The sequence below is a fragment of the Bufo gargarizans genome, chromosome 1 (genome assembly GCF_014858855.1).
Source record: "Bufo gargarizans isolate SCDJY-AF-19 chromosome 1, ASM1485885v1, whole genome shotgun sequence".
NCBI classification, from domain to species: Eukaryota; Metazoa; Chordata; class Amphibia; order Anura; family Bufonidae; genus Bufo; species Bufo gargarizans.
Genome location: NC_058080.1, coordinates 751,586,711 through 751,609,873, shown reverse-complemented (window position 1 = coordinate 751,609,873; position 23,163 = coordinate 751,586,711). Strand labels below are relative to the sequence as shown.

The following is a 23,163-nucleotide window of genomic DNA, read 5'->3' as shown; positions in this document are numbered from 1 at the left end:
AATGGCTTCTCCCCTGTGTGAATTCTACTTGTGTTTACCAAGATCAGATTTTTTGTGTAAAACATTTCCCACATTCTTGAACATGAATATGGCTTCTCTCCTTTGTGACTTCTCTTATGTTAACAGACCTGATTTATATACAAAAGATTCTCACATTCTGAACATGAATATGGCTTCTCTCCTGTATGACTTCTCTTATGTCTAACAAGAGTTGATTTTTCTGTAAAACATTTGCCACAATTCTGAACATGAATATGGTTTCTCCCCTTTGTGAAGTCTCTCATGTCTAACAAGAGTTGATTTTTCTGTAAAACATTTGCCACATTCTGAACATGAATATGGTTTCTCCCCTTTATGAAGTCTCTCATGTCTAACAAGAGTTGATTTTTGTACAAAACATTTCCCACATTCTGAACATGAACACAGTTTCTTTCCTGAGTGAATTCTTCTGTGTGTAGAAAGACCTGAGCTTTTTGTGAACTCTTTAACACAATTAAACCTTTCACCCCCTTTCTGACCTATACTTGAGGTAACAATCTGTGATTGGTCAGGAAAAGGTTCTTCATGATTAGAGGGATAATATGACAGATCTGTACTGTAAAGTCCTGGATGTACATTAAGGGTAATGAGGTTTTCTCCTGTAGAGAGCAGCATGATATCTTCATCTTCTACATTATAATTTAATGATAACATGAAGTTTTCCTCAGAATTCTTATTTGGATTCTCTGTGAAGATAAAAATTGGAATGTGACATTTTTCCCCCCCAAACAATAGAGCAGACAAACTTATGACATTCCTATTAGGCTGGATGTTAATACAATAAGTCATTCATTTTGAATGCACTTCTGGCTTTGGTTCAAAAACCTATAACAAAAACGGCAAGTGTGATTCCCGCTTTTTAAAGCTTTCTATAACACATAACACTGCCTGACAGTGCTGCATGATGCCTCCATGTTATACTTTATAACATGATGCCTCCATGTTATACAGATTAGACAAAGTATAACATTCTTCACTGGCATAGTTATAGGGTCGAAGTTGCAACTGGGCCCCTAAGGTGGTGCTGTATTTTGTACTTTTCCCTTTATAAGATGAAGCGCTTCCATTATGGAAGCACTCACTAGTCTGGAGGAGGTGGGGGAGTAAAGCACTGTGAGCACTGTACTTAGCCCTCCACCCTGCCTGCTCTTCTCGGGGCCCATACTGCTGTGTCCTGACTGACTAGTGTCAGGACGTACAGAGCGCACTGTGACCGGACGCTGTAGGCAGTCAGGTGACAGTGTAGCGCAGGCCTTTAGAAGAGAAGAGAGCTGAGAGACCGCCGGACCGGGAGAGTGGTAGAAGGAGAGGCAAGTTAATTTATTTATTTTAAAATCTGATCCGAGGTCTGATATGTGAATCTATAGGTCTAATGGGGATATGATCTGAGGTCTGAGATGGGGGGTCTCATCAGAGATTTAATATGGGTGTTTAATCTGAGGATCTGTTTTGGGGTCGGATCTGAAAGGTAAGTGGGTATTTTTTTGTACTTGTGCACACTATAAGGGGGTATTTTTTTTGCACTGAGGCACATTGACGGACAATGGTGGCATTATTACTATTGGGGACACTGTTAACACTATGCACTTTGGCAGATAATTTTTTCTATTGGTAGGACTTTTCAGGAGGACTGTTTCTGCAGTATAATATTGGGGAACACAGCGGACACAGTATTGTTTTGCTACCACTGAGGAAGGGGTGAATGCATATGCCCCGAAATGAGTCTGGTGCCACATCCCCCGCAATTTGTGACCAGATACATTTACAAACTATCGACTGTAACCGACCCGAAAAAAGTGGGATTGATCATTTTCGAAAGTTACCTACGCGATTTGACGGCTAACACACAAAGGGACCGATACATCACAGACCCACGTGTTGAACAACAGCCCGCCAGCGTGGTCTTCATTAAGAAAATAACTCCTGATGCCAGAGTGCGACAACATTGCTGGCACAACGCAGGGAGTGATAATATACCATGGTTCCGTAAAGTCTAATTCGATGGAAGCTGGATTAAAAGGTAAATTAATAATCGCTTGCAAGCTGTTAAGAAGCGGGACGCCGCTACCCATACTGATTTAGCGGGACGCCGCTTTGTTCAGGAAAGTTTTACACAAAATTAACCACAACCAATATTCATAGGATGGATTGGCCCTAGTGGAATAAAGTAAGGAACTTTGAAGGATATCATTGACCTCCGATTTTTTTGCAGTCCGATTTATTGCAGTTTTACTCAATTTTCATATTATCAAGTTATTGCTATTGTCCATATTCGATTATATTGCTGCTATTTACCCATTTGATTGTATTTTGCTGCTATTGAGATATATTTACTGTTGTTACAAGCAGGTGTTTTTAGGAGTGGTGTATTTGGTTGAATATACAATGCTGCTATTCTTCCATTAATATATTTTCTACTGTCGACTTTTTTTTTTACATATGTTTTTATAGTAATATTCAGCATAATAAAATTTATTTCTTGTATCTTTGCATGGTCCTTGATTTCTGAGAGTGCCCTAATCCACATTTACTATGCACTATAGGCAGATAATTATTTCTATTTGTGGGACTTTTCAGGAGGACTGTTTCTGCAGATATAATACTGGGGATACAGCGGGCACAGTATTAGAGTTGGCAGGATGGGGTGTTCTGAATGTGGGAGGATGATGGAAAAGTAGGAAACTAAGATGTCTGTTTGTCAAACTCTGCAGAGAGAGAGAGAGATAGCTGAAAGATATCATCATGGTGGCCTGGTCTGAATGGAGAAGATGAAGAAAGAGAGTATCTATATCAGAGGAGACATCACTGGATGTAAGAGGAACATATGTGGGGCAGTATTCTCCTGTACGATTTGTAGAGCTGTATGCAATGTTTTCCAAGTATGTCTTTAAAGGGGTTGTCTGCTTTTTTCTATGGTGGGGGGGCTCATTTCAATTTTTAACTCAGGCGGTAGAAAGGCTAGGTACTCCCTTGCCACAAAGCACTGGGGGTGGGGGGGGGCAAGCTGAACTCTTGTACCAGGGCCCATGAACCTAGTCTTGGTTCCTGTTCAGACTGTGTATGTGGTTTGGGTGTATTTTCAAGTTCCAGAGCCTCCTACTTTCCTAAGTTCCTGATTCATGAAGGTCAGCTGCCAAATACACCAGGACCATCCCAGGAAATAACGGTCTTTTAACCCTGTACAGGGGTTAAAGGGTGAATACTGGGGAGGTGCCAGAATAACGCCCTTAAGGTTTGGCACGATGTCAAACTGGTTACTTGGCAAAGTGGTTCCACAATTACTGATCTATTACAGATGCCCACACCATCGGCACTAATGTAAGCCCAAATCATCAGAGATGCAGGCTTCTGAACTGTGCGCTGATAAGCTGGATGGTCCATCTCCTCCTCAGTCCGCAGGACACAGCATCCGTAGTTTTTTTTTTTTTTTTTAAAGGACTGTTTATTCAATAAAAAGGTATGTAGAAGGAAATTCTGTATACAAAGCAAGTACAAAACATAGCCATGACAAATATACATTTCCAGACAATAGGACAATTAGCCATCAATAGTAAAGACACCGTTTCCTTAAACTTTTCTTCATCTCAAATACATAGAAAAGAACTAAACATTGTGCAACTGGGCTTCAAAGTAATAGAATTAAAAGACAGTTGCTTGCGTGTGATCTAGATCAACAAACAGCCCAATCGCCACCAACAATAGCCTTAGAGGTTTTTCCCCTAACAACAGTAAAAACAAACCAACAAAGAATCTGCGCAACCGTCTAAAAGAAGTAAAAGCTAGGGAGCCAAAGGTCCCAAACCAGTGGGAGGAATCCCTAACAAAGGTCCCCAGACCTTGTCAAATTTATCAGGACAACCTCAGGATAAGTAGGTGAGCTTAAAAAGTGGGAGTACCATATTCACCTCTCTAAGCCAGGCATTTTTGGTGGGCCTCTCTGGGTGCTTCCAATTATATAGGATAACCTTTTTTGCATAATAGAACAGTAGTGTAAGTAAGGTGCGTAAAGCCACAGCAAGAGGAAGATCAACGAGCCAAAGAGGCAAACCATGGGATGCAGTATATTTGGCATGGTCAGATTAGTCTCCATAAACCCCAGAACCTCTCTCCAATATGGCCGTAAGACTCGTGTAGCATCGTGCCATCCACCATCTGGAACACTCAGCCAAAGGCAATAACATACAGTCTGTGAGGGGTATAATAAATCCTATGTGTAAATTTACCACGTAATAACTGGTCTCTGTAGCAGTCCGGAGAGCCTTACAATCATCCTCATCCAGATCTGGGATGTCCCTTTGCCATTTCTGTAATATGTTATCTCACATTGGTGTAAAACTCTGGGTGGTATATCCATAGAATGCTGACAGTGGTTTCCTGAGGTCTTTATTGCTCGCCATACCCTCATGGAGTGGAGTGGTGAAAAACAGATCAAGGCCCCCAAATTGTGCCCGGAAGGCATGTTTCAGTTGATAATAATTATACAGTACATGACTAGGAAAATGATAAGTGGTCTGTAAATATTGGAAGGAACAAAGAGACCCCCTATCTGTGATATGTGCAAGAGTAGTAATACCACGCCGCCTCCATATCTGCATATGGGGGAACCCCACAGCATCCGGAGATTTTACATTTTGGCTCATCTGACCACAGAACAGTTTTCCATTTTGCCTCCATTGTAAATGAGCTTTGGCCCAGAGAAAACGGCGGTGTTTCTGGATTGTATTGACATAAGACTAAATCTCAGATTTACGGCTCATGCACACGGCCGGAAGTGTTTTGCAGTCTGCAGATGCACAAAACACAGATTCCGCCCGAGGGCACGCCACCATTTATTTTTGGCTCCTGAAGAAATGTCCTATCTCTGTCTGCAAAACGGACAATAATAGGACATGTTCTATTTTTTTGTGGAACGGACATACAGACACATGGACACGGAATGCACACGGATTCATTTCGGAACAATTCACTTGAATAGGTCCGCAATTCTGGAGATGCGGTGCGGAATGGAGGCACGGAACCCCACGGAAACACTATGGAGTGCTTCTGTCGTATTTCTGTCCGTGCCTCCACACCGCAAAAAAATAGAACATGTTCTATTTTTTCGCGGTGCAGACGGATCACGGATCCATTCAAGTAGAATGGGTCTGGATCCGTCCCGGCCGCCGCACGGAGGTTGCCTGTGCATTGGGGACCGCACGGAACGGACGCACACCGGCCGTGTGCATGAGGCCTTAGTTGCTCCTCCAGCTGTTTTTTATTAGCACCGCTTATTTTTTCAGCCTTTTGTTGCCTCTGTACTAACATCTTGAGATGCGTTATGTTTTTTTATGAATTGGTAAAATGTCTCACTTTCATCATCTGTTCTATCATCTATTGTACAGAAAACCTGGAACTATGAGATTTACAGATCATTTCCTTCAGTTTCTTATTCACATTTATTTACAGTTTAAGCTGCGCCCCAAAGATTGTCACTGCACACACGTGTATACACTGCACATGACGGCTCTTACCTTGTGATATAAGAGGCTGGTGCTCCTCCATTACATGTCACTGCACACACGTGTATACACTGCACATGACGGCTCTTACCTTGTGATATAAGAGGCTGGTGCTCCTCCATTACATGTCACTGCACACACATGTATACACTGCACATGACGGCTCTTACCTTGTGATATAAGAGGCTGGTGCTCCTCCATTACATGTCACTGCACACACGTGTATACACTGCACATGACGGCTCTTACCTTGTGATATAAGAGGCTGGTGCTCCTCCATTACATGTCACTGCACACACGTGTACACACTGCACATGGCGGGTCTTACCCTGTGATATAAGAGGCTGGTGCTCCTCCATTACATGTCACTGCACACACGTGTATACACTGCACATGACGGCTCTTACCTTGTGATATAAGAGGCTGGTGCTCCTCCATTACATGTCACTGCACACACGTGTACACACTGCACATGGCGGGTCTTACCCTGTGATATAAGAGGCTGGTGCTCCTCCATTACATGTCACTGCACACACGTGTACACACTGCACATGGCGGGTCTTACCCTGTGATATAAGAGGCTGGTGCTCCTCCATTACATGTCACTGCACACACGTGTATACACTGCACATGACGGCTCTTACCTTGTGATATAAGAGGCTGGTGCTCCTCCATTACATGTCACTGCACACACGTGTACACACTGCACATAACGGGGCTTACCTTGTGATATAAGAGGCTGGTGCTCCTCCATTACATGTCACTGCACACACGTGTATACACTGCACATGACAGGTCTTACCTTGTGATATAAGCGGCTGGTGCTCCTCCATTACATGTCACTGCACACACGTGTATACACTGCACATGACGGCTCTTACCTTGTGATATAAGAGGCTGGTGCTCCTCCATTACATGTCACTGCACACACGTGTATACACTGCACATGACGGCTCTCACCTTGTGATATAAGAGGCTGGTGCTCCTCCATCATGGCCTCCTTGTACAGATCCTTGTGGCCTTCTATATACTCCCACTCCTCCATGGAGAAATAGACAGTGACATCCTGACACCTTATAGGAACCTGACAACACAATGACACCGTCATCACCCAGACCCCTCCAGTGCTGTTACTGGAAAATTTCCCAGCATTCCCAGCAGTGTCACCTCTCCAGTCAGCAGCTCCATCATCCTGTGGGTGAGTTCTAGGATCTTCTGCTCATGTATCAGGGGGTGAGAGGGAGGCTCTGTGATGTGGTGAGGGGTCCTGCTCCGCCCTCCTGACTCCTGGAGATGGATGATGGGAGTCACACAGTCCCCCGATGTCTTCTTCACTATTGTGTACTCCTGTGGATGGAGAGAGACACTTAGGGAATAAACCCTTCAGGGGCCATGTGCTCTCCTCCGGCCCTTTCCTCCTGGTACAACGTGCCTACTTACCTTCTCATGGCTCCTACAACATGACTATCGGTTACTGGTCACATGATACATCACTCACCATACTGGGGGCTGATCTTCAGGTTCTCCGTCACTTGGACGGTCTGGAGGCCGTTCTCCAGGACCCTGGACTCTTCCTATCACTTCCTATGATGGATTCTCCTTCCCGATGTCTGACTTGTTACAGAATACAATAAAGAGGAGAGAAATCTAGAAAAGTTTACCTCTCCGCTCAGCAGGGAGATGATCTCCAAGGTGAGGTCTAATATTCTTCTGCTGATCTCCTTCCTGTCCATCCTTGGTGGCTCATTCAGGAGAAGGGTCATATTACTGGTTTTCTTCATCCCCCTCCAAAAAAAAAGGAATGAGCTCTGTGTGTATCTAAGCTCCTGGCAGTGCAGTGTGTATCTAAGCTCCTGGCAGTGCAGTGTGTATCTAAGCTCCTGGCAGTGCAGGGTGTATCTAAGCTCCTGGCAGTGAAAACCTCATTCACACGGAGCAGATTCTCTGATCCAGCACAAAATGATGACAACCCCCACTATCCCCACTACTCCTCCCCCCATCATACTAAGCTGAGGAGCGGAGAAGGATTCCTTGTGTGTAATGGAGGAGAATCTCCAGAGGTGACATGTCTGAGCTCTCCACCACACTGTCTCCTCACAGCTCATCTTACCTGCAGGCTGGAGGAATGGCTGATACCAGAGAGAACAAGAGCCCTGACTACCGACCAGGACCTGCCCAGTATCTGCTGCACTGCCAGAGCTGAAGGACCTGCGGTGATGTCACCGTCATGTGATCAGTGACTCTCCTGGCTAGCTCCGCCCCCTGCACTGATCACATGACAGTGACATAATCACAGGTCTTTCAGCAGTACAGTCACAGTAGAGTAGAGAGCGGCTGACGGGTCCAGTCTTTCCTGTTCTGCTCCTGTGCTGGATACTGAAGCGCACGACCCAGCGTAAGGCTTTAGGAGAGGTCAGGACCAGGCAGGGTCACATTTTTACTGCATGGTTCTGTCACAGTGCCGAGGGCAACATTGAAAACAGAGCCTCTAGGTGTAACTACGACGCCCCCGTTGCTCCTAGAGGCTCATTTGCATATATTGAAACATCATTCTTCTCAGTAATGCTGCACATATGGACACGGGACCAACACAGATGCCTCCAGCTGCCAGGAGCACATGTAACAGGCCAGCCAGTGTCATAGGGACAGAACTGCTGGCATATGCCCTTTAATCCTGCATAAGGAAGGTGATTTGCTTCTGATACTTTCTTCTACAGTGAAGTCAGTTCCATAATTACCTGCAATATCTTCAGGTTGAGAGGTTCTTCCCTGAGGTGCCACAGCCCTGGAGCTCGGACTATTCTGACTGGTGGATCAGGTGGTAAATCGAGGATTTGATTGAATGAAGCCTGAAGGGCATCGTGGATATTTTCAGAGTCAGTTGGATCAGGGAGAACTCTAACCCCTAAGTTATAGTGATGGCCTCTGTTATCTGTGTCCTCTGGGGTCTTCTCAGTTCACACAAGGCCTGAGTTTGGGCGTCTGAATTATTGTGGATTTGGATTGCTAAAAAAAAAATATATATATATGTGGTCGTCCCCTGGTTGTTCAGTACGGCCTGTGGTAGCTTTCAGATCCTCTTTGACCTCAGAGATTTCAGATCCGCAGATATCTCTCAATGGGTTTGCTAAAAAAAAAATAGAAATGACTCCGTGTGCATTCCGCTTCCTATGTCCGTAAATCCGTTCCACAAAAAAATAGAATATGTCCTATTTTTTTTCGGATAAGGACAGGTACTGTTACGATGGGTGTGCAAAAAACTAAGATTTAGTCTTACCGGTAAATGATTTTCCAGGAGTCCGGCATGACAGCACCCACTGGAGGATGTCTTATTGGATCTCTGTAGGGACAGGAAGCGAGAGAGGTTAAAAGGCCCCTCCCCACCCCTCCTACCAGTGTTTTTCCAAATTACTACACCAGATAGGATCCAAACTCTTTATTTGAACTTCCATGTTATCTTCACATTGGAATTTCTATATATATATGGATCCAAGAAACAACAGCAAGAAGGGGGGGGGGGGTATTAACGGGTGCTGTCATGTCGGACTCCTGGAAAACCATTTACCGGTAAGACTAAATCTTAGTTTCCAGGACGTCCCTCCATGACAGTACCCACTGGAGAACTACCAGCTTATTACTTAGGGGGGGACCACTGCCTGGAGGACATTAAGACCAAACCCTAGGTCCTGGTTGGCAAGAGAATCCAGTTTATAGTGTCTAACAAAGGTAGTGAAACTGGACCAAGTAGCGGCCCTGCAAATCTGTTCAACTGAAGCTTCCGCTTTTTCTGCCCAAGAAGTCGCCACGGCTCTGGTGGAATGGGCTTTAATGGATAAAGGGCAAGGTAGTCCTTTCTGCACGTAAGACTGTCTAACCGTGTCTCTAATCCAACGAGCTAAGGTCTGTTTTGAGGCCTTATTGCCTTTGTTCTTTCCTCCAAGCAAGATAATGAGGTTTGATGATTTTCTCCACGAAGCTGTTCTTTATAAGTAGGCTAAAACCGATCTTACATCCAAACAGTGAAATTTTTCTTCCTGCACATTTTTGGGAGAGGTACAAAAGGAAGGAAGAATTATTTCTTGATTTTTATGGAATGAAGAGACAACTTTTGGTAGAAAAGATGGATCCAACTTTAAAATAACCTGATCGTCCAAAATTTTTAGATATGGTTCCCTGATGGACCATCAGGTCTCTCCTATTTCTCTTATTCTGCGTGCTGTGGTAATCGCTAGAAGAAATAATGTTTTAAGAGAAAGCAATTTGTCAGATCACTGCTCAATTGGCTCAAACAGGGGATTACATAGACCCTCTAAGACTATATTTAGGTCCCATGGTGGTACTGTCTGCCTAATAGTGGGTCTCATTCTGGAAATAGATTTAATAAATCTTTTAATCCATCTGTGGTCTGCTAAGGAGGTGTCCAAGAAACTCAAAGCTGAAATTTGGACCTTATGGGTACTGGGTTTTAGGCCCAAATCAAACCCCATCTGCAATAAGTCCAGAATGCAGCCTATAGATGGGTCTGAGACCCCTGGATGTGAGTGTTACAGCCATGAAGTAAATTTTTCCATATTTTTAAATATATGGCCGAGGTTATGGGCTTGCGGCTTTGCTGAAGGGTAGATATCACCTTATCTGACAGACCCTTTCTTTTTAGGATCTGCCTTTCAGGATCCAAGCTGTTAGCCATAGCTTGTCGAGGTTCGGATGTTCCAGGTCCCTGTAGGAGAAGGTCCTTCCTTCTCGGAAGGGTTATCGGATCTCCTATCATCATCTCCTTCAACAAAGGAAACCAGGCTTTTTACGGCCAGGCAGGAGCTATGAGAATGAGGGTCATCGAGCATGTTCTCAGCTTCTTTAGGACCGATGGAATCAGAGGAAATGGAGGAAAAGCGTACCCCAGATCTATGTCCCAACTTGGTGTTCTCTCTTGACGTGAAAAGGTCTACTTGTGGGAACCACCACTGGTGGCAGATCTGCAGAAAGACTTCCTTGTTTAAAGACCATTCGCCTGGGTTGAGACCGTGTCTGCGGTGGAGTTTTCTACTCCTCTTAGGTGGATTGCTGATATTGAGAGCACTTTTTTCTCTGCCCAACAAAATATTTGGTTTGACAATCCCTGTAGATGAGGGTTCCTGGTTTCACCTTGACGTTTCAGGTAGCATACCATCGTCATGTTGTCCGATAGGATTTTGATGTGGTGGTTGGAGAGTATATGTTCTGCCTTCTTCAGAGTCTCCCATACTGCCTTCAGTTCTCTGAAGTTTGAGGATCTGCGACTGTCGAGACTGGACCATCTCCCCTGAAAGAAATGATCTTTTAGATGGGCTCCCCAACCCCACTGGCTTGCATCCGTAGTAATTACTATGGACGGTGAAAGATTCCAGGCGACCCCTTTCCTTAGGTTTTTTGGGTTGGTCCACCAGGATAGAGAATCTAAACTTTGCCTTGATAGGAATTCTTTTGAGTTCAAGGATTGATGGTTTCTGTCCCATGAGTTCAGAACTGAGTTTTGTAGGATCCTGGAATGGTACTGCGCCCACGGTATGACTGAGATGCAGGTTGTCATTAAGCCCAGAACCTGCATAGATTCTCTTAGAGTATGGTCCCTTCTCTTTTGAAAAGTTTTTATCTTCTTCCTTATCCTTTCCCGCTTTAACTGTGGAAGAAAGGAATGTTGCTTCTCTGAATCTAAGAGGACTCCTAGGAACTGCTTCCTAGTACTCGGTACTAGGTCCGATTTGGCATAGTTTATTATCCAGCCCAAATCCTTGAAAAGGGCGAGGGTCTGTTGGACATTGCTCTCTAGACTCCGTTTTGTCTCTGCAATCAGAAGGAAATCATCTAGGTACGGGATGATTTTTATCTGTTGTTGTCTTAAGTATGCCACCACTTCTGTAATTACCTTTGTGAAAATGCGAGGTGCCGAAGATATTCTAAATGGTAGGCACTGGAACTGGTAATGGAGAATTGTACCTTCCTGGTTGATCGCAAACTTGAGATACTGTTGGTAGAGTGGATGTATTGGGATGTGATAGTAGGCATCCTTTAAGTCCATGGTACATAAGAGATCCCCCACAGATAATAGCCGGATTGATGTCTTTATAGATTCCATCTTGAATCTGTGGTATACCAATGACCTGTTCAGGGATTTCAGGTTGATAATTGTTCTAAAGGTCCCGTCTGTTTTTTTAATTAGGAATAGTCTTGAATAATGGCCCAAGCCTTTCTGCTCCTCTGGTACTTGTATTATAGCATTTAGTTTTAACAGTTTCCGTAAGACAAGACATAGTTGATTTTGTTGACCTGCCTCATGAGAGACCTACCTCCTTGGAGTCCGCCATGTCTCGGGCCGTTCGTATTGACAGGCGTCTTAGAGAGAGAGGAGAGATCACTCCTTCCTGTCATACTCAGTCCAAGTAGAAAGAAAATCCCAGCAGACGTGTCTTCAATGCTAATAGAATTTATTTTGCAAATAGCAATGTGTCCATGAATAGGACGCGTTTCGGCTCAGTAGCCTTTCTCAACAGATAAGTATACAAGGTCAACAGCTCATATATATACACACAAACATTAATGATAAGAACCTCCCAGTCGTGAAAACGCCCAAGAAGGGGCGGTACATATGTAATCATGTGATAACGTCACCAAGGTAATCAATCAAGGAATCAAAAAGTGCAACGGGTGTCTGCATACATGTCAGTAGTAATGTTGTTAAATATTATGATTAAATACCGATACGCTTGAGGGACTCCTTCGTTTATATAATCGATGTCTAGAAAAAATATATAATAAAAGAAGTTACGACCATAGAATAATACGGTAAACAGGAAATAACATTAATAGAGGTCAGATGTGCATAATTTCATAGTCGCGGTTCAGTCCTCTTGGATGAAGGGTATCAAGAGTGTGAATCCAGTAAGCCTCCCGACGTAAAAGGAGTTTGGGTCCAGTTCCATCGGACAGCTTACTGGTAACGATTGACGTGGTCAGCCTGTACACTTCCATAGAACACAGTGGAGGTGTGCAGGCTGTCCAGTCGTTCCTAGAGAGGAGTGATTATTCCCCTATACAGCGGGAATTTTTTGTAAAGCTGCTTCACCTCGTCTTATATGAGAACTACTTCATGTTTGAGGATTCTTATTACTTACAGAAGCGGGGGACCGCGATGGGGTCTAATGTGGCCCCGCCCTATGCAAATGCGTATATGTCGCAATTTGAGGACAATTTCGTTTATAACAGCCAATGGTACTGTAATCACATCTTGTTGTGGAAGAGATTTATTGACGACATTTTTTGCATATGGGCGGGGCCACAGGAGACCCTATCGGCATTTATTTCACACCTGAACCAAGCATGTATCGGTCTAGAATTCATAGTTACAAGTGATAACCAGACGGTCAGCTTCTTGGACACAAGGGTTATCAAGGATCTGCATGGTAACCTTTCAACGGATTTATTCCGGAAGGAGACAGATAGAAACAGTATCCTCCACTTCACTAGCGCCCATCCACCTGCTCTCAAAAAAGCTATTCCAAAGTCCCAGTACCAGAGGATTAGACGCATTGTCTCTAGTCCATCAGTGCTGGGACCTAGAATAGAAGAGATGACCACAAGGTTTGAGGAAAGAGGGTATCCACCATCTATCCTAACTAACACCTTGAACGAGTTAGAGACCTCTCAGAGTTCTAGAAAAGATCATGATAAAAGCCCACGAGTGGCATTGGTTCATAAGTACCACCCATTTAATTCTAAATTAGATAATGTGGTGAAGAAACACTGGTGTTTGTTGGGTAAAGCATACCCCCAAATTAGGGAATTCCAAAATCCGCCCCTTATTTGCAACAAAAAAAACTCTAGTTATAGAGATAAGTTAGTGCGAGCGGACATTGGGAGCACCCGTGGTACTCTCAAACAGGGGGTACTGGCTACACAACGGAAGGGCACCTTTCCGTGTCTCCATTGTTTCCAATGTTCTAATGTCATCAAAGGCCCCAATGTATACCACCCACACACTGGACGGACATACGCAGTTAATGGCTTTTTTACATGCGAATCAGCAAATGTCATTTATTTAATAAAATGTCCTTGTGGGTTGCTATACATTGGGGAAACCATGCAGAGTGTGAAAGATAGGATTGGAAAACACAAATCCACGATTAGGACAAAAAATTTACTTTTACCGGTTCCCTCCCACTTTGACAAATTTAACCATACAATTGCCCAATTAAAGTTCCAGGTCATAGAACAGATTTCTAGACCTAGGCGAGGAGGCGACATTAAAAAACTCCTTTTACGTCGGGAGGCTTACTGGATTCACACTCTTGATACCCTTCATCCAAGAGGACTGAACCGCGACTATGAAATTATGCACATCTGACCTCTATTAATGTTATTTCCTGTTTACCGTATTATTCTATGGTCGTAACTTCTTTTATTATATATTTTTTCTAGACATCGATTATATAAACGAAGGAGTCCCTCAAGCGTATCGGTATTTAATCATAATATTTAACAACATTACTACTGACATGTATTCAGACACCCGTTGCACTTTTTGATTCCTTGATTGATTACCTTGGTGACGTTATCACATGATTACATATGTACCGCCCCTTCTTGGGCGTTTTCACGACTGGGAGGTTCTTATCATTAATGTTTGTGTGTATATATATGAGCTGTTGACCTTGTATACTTATCTGTTGAGAAAGGCTACTGAGCCGAAACGCGTCCTATTCATGGACACATTGCTATTTGCAAAATAAATTCTATTAGCATTGAAGACACGTCTGCTGGGATTTTCTTTCTACTACATGTGGTAATCATCCTATCCCGTGCGGCGTGCAACCCTGCGTGTGCCGGCCACACTTCCTTATACTCAGTCCAAGGACAGTGCGGCGGTCTCATTCAGTGCGCAGGGGTCTCATTGATAATAAATTTGCTATAACACATGGTTTTCAGGTATACACTTTGGGAAAGGATATACCTGTTTTTGCTATTGATTCCGCTCCACTTTCTCAGAAATCGTTAAAGGGCATAGTTCACAATATCCGTTTGATTGTGAGTGATACTCATGTTGAGGATGTGTCATGTTTCATCCTAGGCGGGTTACCTACTCCTCTAGTGTTGGGGCTACCGTGGCTCACTAAACATAACCCCACCATTGATTGGCAAGCGAGGCAAATAAATGGTTGGAGTGACTTTTGCAGAGAGAATTGCCTCACGACATCTGTTTCAGAGGTTTCTACTAAGACTGTACCATCTTTTCTCGCTGAATTTTCGGATGTGTTTTCTGAGAGTGGTGTTCAGGAGCTGCCCCCTCACAGTTAGTACGATTGCCCTATTAATCTCATCCCAGGCACCAAGCTGCCTAAATCTCGTTTATACAATCTCTCCCAACCTGAAAGGGTCGCTATGCGTGCTTATATCTTTGAGAGCCTGAGAAAGGGACACATACGACCCTCAAAGTCACCTGTTGCCGCTGTTTTTTTCTTTGTTAAGAAAAAAGATGGTTCTTTAAGACCATGTCTGGATTTCAGGGAGCTGAACAGTATCACAATTCGTGACCCTTATCCGCTTCCTCTGATCCCGGACCTGTTTAACCAGATTGTCGGGGCTAAAGTTTTTTCCAAGTTTGATTTAAGAGGGGTATACAACCTGGTCAGGGTCAGAGAAGGAGACGAATGGAAGATAGCCTTCAATACCCCTGAGGGCCATTTTAAGAATTTGGTTATGCCTTTTGGTTTAATGAATGCTCCAGCTGTCTTTCAGCATTTTGTGAACAGCATTTTTTATCATTTAATGGGGAAATTTGTACTAGTGTATCTAGATGACATTTTGATTTTTTTTCTCCTGATTTCAAAACTCATAAGGACCACCTACGTCAGGTCTTGCTCATTCTGCGGGAGAATAAATTGTACGCTAAACTGGAAAAATATGTGCAGTCCCAGAAATTCAATTTCTGGGGTTTCTTCTCTCCGCTTCTGGTTTTCGCATGGACCCCGAGAAGTGGGAGCTTAGGTGTTTTTTGGGTTTTGCCAATTATTACAGGAAGTTTATTTTGAATTATTCCTCTGTTGTTAAACCACTCACTGATATGACTAGAAAGGGGGTAGATTTTTCCTCCTGGTCGGTAGAGGCGTGTAAGGCCTTTTCTAGTATCAAGGAGAGTTTTGCTTCCGCTCCCATCTTGGTACAACCTGATATCTCTCTTGTCTCAGGGTCAGTCTCTTGCCAATTGGCGACCGTGTGCCTTTTTCTCGAAGAAACACTCCTCCGCAGAGAGAAATTACGATGTGGGAGATAGGGAGTTGTTGGCCATCAAGGTAGCTTTTGAGGAATGGCGTCATTGGCTAGAGGGAGCCAGACACCCTATTACCGTGTTTACCGACCATAAGAATCTGGCCTACTTAAGGTCAGCCAAGCGTCTGAACCCGAGACAGGCCAGATGGTCTTTGTTCTTTTCAAGGTTTAATTTTGTTGTCACGTTCCACCCTGGGGTTAAGAATGTGAAGGTGGATGCCCTGTCACGTTGTTTTCCGGGAGGGGGGAACTTTGAAGACCCGGGTCCCATTTTGGCTGAAGGGGTGGTTGTGGCTGCTCTTTATCCTGAATTGGAGGCAGAGGTTCAGGCAGCCCAGGCAGAGGCTCCTGATCTTTGTCCTCCTGGGAGGTTGTTTGTGCCTCACAAGGTTTTTAAGGAGCACCACGATACTGTCCTTGCTGGGCACCCTGGGGGTAGAGCCACAGTGGATCTCATTGCTCGGAGATTCTGGTGGCTGAGATTCTGTAAGTCGGTTGAGGGTTTTGTGGCAGCCTGTGAGACCTGCGCTCGTGCCAAAGTCCCTCATTCACGGCCATCGGGTCCTCTCCTTCCGTTACCCCTTCCTTCCCGTCCTTGGAAACATCTGTCCATGGATTTCATTATGGACCTGCCTCGTTCCTCGGGGAAGACTGTGATTCTGGTGGTGGTGGACCGTTTTAGCAAAATGGCGCATTTTGTTCCTTTTCCTGGCTTGCCCAATGCTAAAACGCTGGCGCAGGCATTTATTGATCACATTGTCAAACTGCATGGTATCCCTTCAGACATAGTCTCTGATAGGGGCACGCAGTTTGTTTCCAGATTCTGGAAGGCCTTCTGTTCTCGCTTGGGGGTTCGGTTGTCATTCTCTTCTGCTTTCCACCCGCAATCGAATGGCCAGACAGAGCGCGTCAATCAGAATCTGGAGACATATCTGCGTTGTTTTGTGGCGGAGAATCAGGAGGATTGGTGTTCTTTTCTCTCCCTTGCTGAGTTTGCTTTAAATAACCGTCGTCAGGAGTCCTCTGATAAGTCACCATTTTTTGGTGCATATGGGTTTCATCCGCAGTTTGGGACATTCTCTGGAGAGGGGGCTTCTGGTTTACCTGATGAGGAGAGATTCTCCTCGTCTTTGTCATCTATTTGGCAAAAGATTCAGGATAATCTAAAGAGCATGAGTGAGAGATATAAGCGTGTGGCGGATAAGAGACGTGTGCCTGGTCCGGACCTGAATGTTGGTGATCTGGTATGGTTGTCTACTAAGAATATCAAATTGAAGGTTCCCTCCTGGAAGTTGGGTCCTAAGTTTATTGGGCCTTACAAAATCTTGTCCGTCATCAATCCCGTTGCCTACCGTCTTGATCTTCCTCAGACTTCATAATGTTTTTCACAAGTCCCTATTAAAACCTTATGTCCAACCCACTGTACCCTCCTCTTTGCCTCCTCCTCCGATTGTGGTTGATGGTAATTTTGAATTTTAGGTCTCTAGGATTGTGGACTCTCGTATTGTCCGCCGTTCTCTTTAGTACCTTCCTAGGATAGAAACTACCACAGACTGAAAGTGACTTCTGCATTCATGACCCCATGATGACCTCTTGTCTGCAGTGGTGTCTGAATCAGTGTGTATATATACTCACAAGCACGTCCTACTTTGCTCTTGCTACATATATGCTGTGAACTGTGAATAGTAATGCCTTCTAGTGCAATGTTTATTTATTTTTCTAGTGTAATGCTTTAGTTTAAATGTCAGTTCTTGTTCCTCTGTCCATGGCATCTAGGATTGCTCCAAACAACATTTCATTGTATTGTACATTGTATTACATTGTATTGTACAGTGACAATAAAGGCATCTTATCTTATCTTATCTTATCTTACATCGTTCATTGGGAGGGTTATGGTCCTGAGGAGAGGATGTGAGTTCCAGTGGCGGACATTAAGGCCACTCATCTTCTCAGGGCATTCCATAGGTCCCATCCTGAGGAGGTGGGCTCTGAGTGTCCGGAGTCCACTCGTAGAGGGAGGGGTACTGTCACCACCAGATCTTTGAGAAGTTTTGATAGACGTTCTTCAGTACCTCCTGCATGATCTTCTTTTGTTTTGCTTTCGTTTTGACATCTCTCCTCCCTCTCCTAGCTGTCATCTATTAGCAGTGATTGCCTCCCTATATATCTCCTCCCCATACTGCCTCACCTTGCGGTTTATATCACATCCTGGATTGTGTTCTCTGCTGGAAGTTGCTACAGCTGGGTTTTCAGATAAGTCTATTTCTGTATTTATTGTTTTCCTGTTGGCTTGGTTCTAGGTGACCCTGACTCCCTCCGTATTAAGTGCAGGGAGCTATAGGTCGTGTCCCCTCACTGTTATAGGGTTTTCAGGTGTTATTCAGTCTAGGTACATGGACATGCAACCTTCTATCACTGAGATCTTTGCATGGGCTGAGAAGACAGGGAGAGCTTTAGGGCTTTAATAGGGGTCACCCTTTTGTTCCTTAGTTTTGGATCAAGCCAGTCGGATCCTTATTTGTAACTTCTTGTTTTATGTTACACCATCCTTGACAGTCTTACAATATGGAAGCGGTCATCAGCATGCGGGAGGTGCAGGGAGTGGTGAGGGGGGAAGAAGAAGAGCAGGCAAACTAAGTTTATTTATTTTTTAACGTCTGATCTAAGGCTGATGGAGGTTGGTGTGGGGGGGGGTCTGATCTCAGGCTGATGGAGGATGGTGGGGGGTCTGATCTCAGGCTGATGGAGGGTGGTGGGGGGCTCTTATCTGAGGCTGATGGAGATTGATGCGGGTGGAGGTCCGATCTCAGGCTGATGGAGGGTGGGTCCAATCTGAGGTTGATGGGGCTCTGATCTGAGGCTGATGGAGCTTGAGGGTTTGATCTGAGGCTGATCGAGCTTGGGGGTCTGATCTACAGTCAGATGGAGCTTGGGAGTCTTATTTTGAGGTCTGAACTTAGGTCTGATGAAGAATGGGGGTCTGATCTGAGGTCTGATGAAGAATATTTATTCTCTTACTTTCCTCCTCCAAATCCTTGGTGCTTCCTATAGTCCGGTCAGTTTTAAAGTCCAACACTGGTGTGAACACTACGCTACAAACATACAAACCCCAGCACTACACACACATCCTGATCACTCTACTCTGAACCACTACCCCAATGTTGATAAGCTATATCCTGAACTCACAATGTTGGTGGTTGTAGTGCTGCAAATGTGAACTGACCTCTATGCTGTGGTCACAGCTGATGGTTTATTGGATAGATGGCAAATGTGAAATTAGCAACAATATTGCCCGATGTAGATACGTATTATTTCCAGCACACCAGCGAATAATCGCTCAGTCTTGGAACATAAAAGGCAGTAGATCGGCTGTCTATGGGTAGTAGTAGTAGTAGCAGGAGCAGATGCGTAGTGTTAATAGTGGTGGCCACAGGAGATTAGCAGCGAAGAGCAGCGGTGGTGGCAGCTGCAGCCATATGGTACCTGCTGGCAGACAGGCAGAGGCATGATAGCAGCAGCCATGCGGAACAGGATGGTAGACAGACAGCAAAAGTGTGACAAGATGGGGCATCGTCAGCAAGGACAGATCTATTCATTGGCCTCAGTCGGAGGAGTGTGAAAATCCGCCTGAATCCAGGCCTGGTTCATTTTGACAAAAGCCATGTTTTGGACACTGGCAGAGGACAACTTGATCTGTTTGGGTGTCACCATGCCCCCTGCTGTGCTGAAAACCCTCTCTGAGATGACACTGGAGGCAGGGTAAGAAAGAGAATACTGGGCAAATTCAGGCCCCTGATCTAGTCTGCCTGTCCAGAGGTATATGGCGTCAGGGAACACCAGTATGCACCTGAGACAAGCCAGAGTCCGGAAAGGCCTGAACCTGGTCATTGAGGTCTCAGCTTGCTGATTTACCTCAGCCTGGCGCGGCCCGTGAGGAAACTGCTCTATCATGTTGAGGAGACTGAACTGGCTCCTGCAGGTTTTGCTGCTTGTGGTGGCAGGAGGTTGACTCTGTCATTTCAAGCTTGTCAATCCCATGGTAGAAACCTCTCAGAGACAACTGTTCTGCATTTTGGCTGATCTGAATTCTGTTCACTACTAGTTGAGTATTTCACCTGGAGGGATGAAAAGTCAGTGGAGTCTTTGAATCGCTGGAGAGGTCTCTCTCCTCAAACCTCAAAGAATTTAAAAGGGTTTTCCAGGATTTTTTTTTACTGATGACCCATTCTCTGGATAGGTCATCAGTATCTGATCGGTAGAGGTCCGACACCCGGGAACCCCGTCGATTAGCTGTTTGAGGAGGTACTGATGCTCCTGTGAGCATTGCTGCCTTTTTGCACAGCACCGTATATTGTATAGTGGTTGTGCTTGGCATTGCACTCAGCCTCATTCACTTGATTAGAACTGAGCTGCACCTAGACAACATGACGCATGAACGTGTCATCACTGGAGCGCCGCTGTCCTCTCAAACAGCTGATTAGTGGGGGTCCCAGGTGTCGGACCCCTACCAATCAGATACTGATGACCTATCCTGAGGATAGGTCACCAGTAAGAAAATCTCAGACAGCACCTTTAATGGTATAAAAGATGCTGTTTGACTCACCCCACAGATTTAGGGGGAACACAACACCAATCAAAATTAACGCCCAAAGGCAATAATGGCTGTGAGCTAAAGATAGAAATGAATTAACACCTATAAATGTACAACACAGCCGTGTTCAAATGTAAAACATTCCAAATCTTTATTGTTACATACAAAACATAATAATAAAAAAACATATACTGTATATGGCAATGAAGACACAGGAATGACCCTGGACTGCTGGTAATGTAGCAATATAATAAATGCAGTAAATCCCATCTACCCCTGACAAGTCCTAAGTAGGTATCAAGTCAATAGGTAATAATAAAGTGCAAAGTACATGAAAATGGGGATAAACGTGGGAAAAATAGCTGCTCGATGAATACATATACAGTGTGTTAAACCTCATACTACATCATACACTCCTTATATACCTCATATTATACATATACAGTGTGTTATATATTATATACCTCACGCATACTACATCATACATACACTCCTTAGAGTCCTTATATACCTGATTATAGTATACATAACATACTGTGTGTTATATATTATTTACCTCATATCACATACCGTACACACATTACATTATATACCTCATACTATCATACATATACAGTGTGTTATGTATTATATATACCTCATACTACATCATACACACATTACATTCTATAGTATATAATGTGTGTATGATGTAGTATGAGGTATATAATACATAACACACTGTATATGTATAATAGTATGAGGTATATAAGGTGTGTATGATGTAGTAGGTAATATATAACACACTGTATATCTATAATACTATGACGCACATATTCATTACCATATCACACACTATATAGTGTACATGGTCTCGGCACTCTTTATGTTTCTCAGATACCCTGGCCTGCACTGACCACTTTCCCTCCTTCAGATCGGTGACGTCAGTCCTATCGACTAGTGTCGCCTACGGAGTCCCGTTTAGGGACGTTTCAGGCAGGCATGCCCACATGCGTAGTCTCTCCTGTACTCCCGCGATAGTTGGCACTGACAGACATGGCGGACTCTGAGACTTCGGACGGGAGCGCACGCGCGGTGGACGCATTATCGGCAAGGTTAGATACCGGTAACTTACAAAACATGACTATCGGCCGATAATATTGGAAAATCCGATAATCGGTTGATCCCTACTAAAAGGTAAACATTTTGTCCATTCTGCAAGTTTATCCTTGTCACAAGAGTTGTTAATGAACAGGTTCCTGAAAGGTTTGCTAAGATGTGGCCTTCCTTAGTTAGATCTTTGTCAAAATAGGACTTGGCCTTATTTCTACAAGTTTTAAGATCATCTCCTTTTGAACCCCTCGATAAGGTCCCACATAAATATATGGCCTAAAATGTTTTTTTCATCTGACCATGACCGGGTGGAAACCTAGCATTTATGCCACCAGAGGCGAAAAGTAAACTGGCGGATCCACCCACCCCGCCAATGTTGTGGATTTCCAATGTCCATGTCAGAAAATCAAGAACAAAATTATTTATATGTTGTAGAAATTTGCTAAATCTGGCCTTAGATTTTAAACTTTGCATGTATAAAGGTACAGCAAGGCCTGTTAGACATACATAAAGATACGGCCAGGCCTGTTAAACATATATAAAGGTACGGCCAGGCCTGTTAGACATATGTACAGTGATGACCAGGCCTATTAGGTATATATAAAGTGTGAGGGATAAGAATCCATTTTGTATAAACATGTCCTCCATCTTGTGCATATGTGGAAAATTAATTAACCAGCTGGCAGGATGTAGGGAGTCTCTGTGTATATAGTTAAAATGTGTTCTAGCTACAAGGCCAAGGTAAGCAGCTCCCTCGCTCCCCTTATCTGAGTTTGACATACAAGAGAGAGTTATGTTCCTTCTGAGTTTCGGTATGTATTGCTAAAGAATGTCACCTTTGAGATAAGATGCTCCAGAAATTTTTTAATTATTAGAATTCTGTTACTATGGTGCGCAAGTATTGCCTTTTATGAATTTCCAATCAGATCATTAGTTTTACTTTCCACCCCTTTGCTGGTGTGTCAGATTTGTCTGTGATTATCTGTAGTGTTATAAAGATGTATGCTTCCATGGAATAGGAGAGAGAGAATTTGATTCAGCAAGTGTGTCTGTGTCAGATCTCTGAGCGCTCATAAAGAAAACTTCAATTAGAACCCCGGCAATCTTAGAGGTGGGGGTTTTGCCTCAACAAAATCTGGCGCCCAACGTGGGGCTCAACTGAAGGACACTTCATTGATCTCCCGACAACTTGGATAATCCGGACTGGGATGGACAGATATAAAAGACAGCGCTGCAAGGTAAGAGACTTTATCTTACATTATAGCTGTGCCTCCCTGACCAGTTGTCTGGTTCAAGGGATTGTTGAAGGAACGTACGTATAAAGTCCTTTTACAGTCGAGTTCATATTGATAAAGAACCTTGAAAGTTGAAAATACCTATGTCACAGTGTAGGGGGAGGGGAGGAACACCAGAATGACAACAGAAGGAAAATGACCAGGAACTAGGCCTTAAGGCTAGGAAAAGGGAAATGGTGACCACCCACGGAAACTCTAAACCTAGCCCTTACTCCTGTCAGTATGAATAGACCCTGAAGGTGGGAATATTCATACACCTTAAAACTAGGCCCTAGTAACGCTGAAAAGCCGTAGGATTAGTGACAGGGTCTGAGACTACTGGTTCCTTCCCAGATGAAGGAACCAG

General features: G+C 44.1%; 1 protein-coding gene and 1 long non-coding RNA gene across 2 annotated transcripts in view; one reads left to right on the top strand and one right to left on the bottom strand.

Annotated features, from left to right (window-relative positions):
• LOC122925098 (oocyte zinc finger protein XlCOF6-like) overlaps positions 1-23,163 on the top strand; it is an 818,943-nt gene that overhangs the window by 398,667 nt on the left and 397,113 nt on the right. The gene's annotated exons all lie outside the window — the stretch shown is intronic.
• On the bottom strand, positions 6,836-7,708 carry LOC122925158. Its single transcript, XR_006387541.1, has 3 exons — positions 7,648-7,708; positions 7,199-7,322; positions 6,836-6,884 (listed from the first exon to the last, which is right to left on the bottom strand). It is a non-coding gene; the product is annotated as an uncharacterized LOC122925158 (long non-coding RNA).